The sequence below is a fragment of the Lindgomyces ingoldianus genome, assembly GCF_010093535.1.
Source record: "Lindgomyces ingoldianus strain ATCC 200398 unplaced genomic scaffold BDR25scaffold_126, whole genome shotgun sequence".
NCBI classification, from domain to species: domain Eukaryota; kingdom Fungi; phylum Ascomycota; class Dothideomycetes; order Pleosporales; family Lindgomycetaceae; genus Lindgomyces; species Lindgomyces ingoldianus.
In genome coordinates this window covers 1-1,297 of record NW_022985287.1, presented here as the reverse complement: position 1 = coordinate 1,297, position 1,297 = coordinate 1, and positions in this window count along the sequence as shown.

Here is a 1,297-nt window from a genome sequence, read left to right as displayed (position 1 = left end):
GGGGCAAGTTTAGGTTAAAGCCTAAAAGTTTGCCTACTATTATAATAGGATCTAGGCACAGGATGGGGGACGGATTCCAGGGGTTCTGTTTGACGGATTCTAGTTGTTCGCTGCTCGCTTAGGCGACGCGCTAAACGGAATAAGGAAGTTAGGGTTACAGAAAGCTAGCGATCTGTGGCTATATATTAGATATACCTTTATTCTTTTATTTTATATCTTTTATCTTTTATTTTTATTTATACTATGCTTATATATAATACTTTTTATATATACTTTTTTTATACTTTATATATTTTATACTATGCTTTTTTCTATTCTATACTTTTTCTTTACTATCTTTTTACTATATTTTTTATATACTATATTTTTTATTTACTATGTTTTTATATATACTATGTTTTATTTCTCTACTATTTTTTTTTAAACTATATTTTTATTTACTATATTTTTCTTTTTACTATTATAATACTTTTATTTATACTATATCTTTCTTTACACTATATACTATTATATTATACTAACTGTTGGTTAACCTAGGTTTAATTGAACAAACGTACGCCCAAGGGGCGTACTAAGAGGTGAGTAGGTAAAGATTTTTTTGTTATTAACTACTGCTCTCTCTCTTTGTATAAAGAAAGAGAGCTCTTAAGTACACATAGCCCCTAACGCACAGGCTAGATAGCTAACGTTTTAGGCAACCTAATTTAGCTATACGCGTGTACAGACACAGCTGTACTTACGTACAGACACTAGCAACTTTTTACTTTTATAAAGTTACTTACTTATCTGTATGTTAATCTTACTTCTTTTTCTTTCTTTTTTTTTTACTCTTTTACTTTCTTTCTTAGAGCTAACCTTTAGTGCTTCTTCTATTTATAATATTTCCTAGCTTTTTAGCTTGCGTATAATTTAACCTGCCTCTAGGATAGTGCCTGTGCTTAGCTAAAGCAAGAAGAAGTTCTTACCTAATTACATAAAGAAGGTTGTTAAAATTATGCGTTGTCTATTTCTAAAAGTTATTGTCTTATAGTGTGTACTTCTTTTTAGCTATCTTATAACGCATGTTAATTAAGATGTATACTGCGTATAAGTATTATTATAGTTATGTAGAGTTTATATCTATGTTAAGATAATTATCTTTTATAAAGTAAAAGTTTACTTCTCTGCGTAGAACTGTCTCTAATACATAAGTAACCCCTAATAACTCTTTGTATAACCACAGAGGTTCTATGGCTAAGGTGGGGGGTGGGAGGTGTGAGGTGTTGGGGGTGCCCTTCGTGCGGGCAACTAGAGGGGG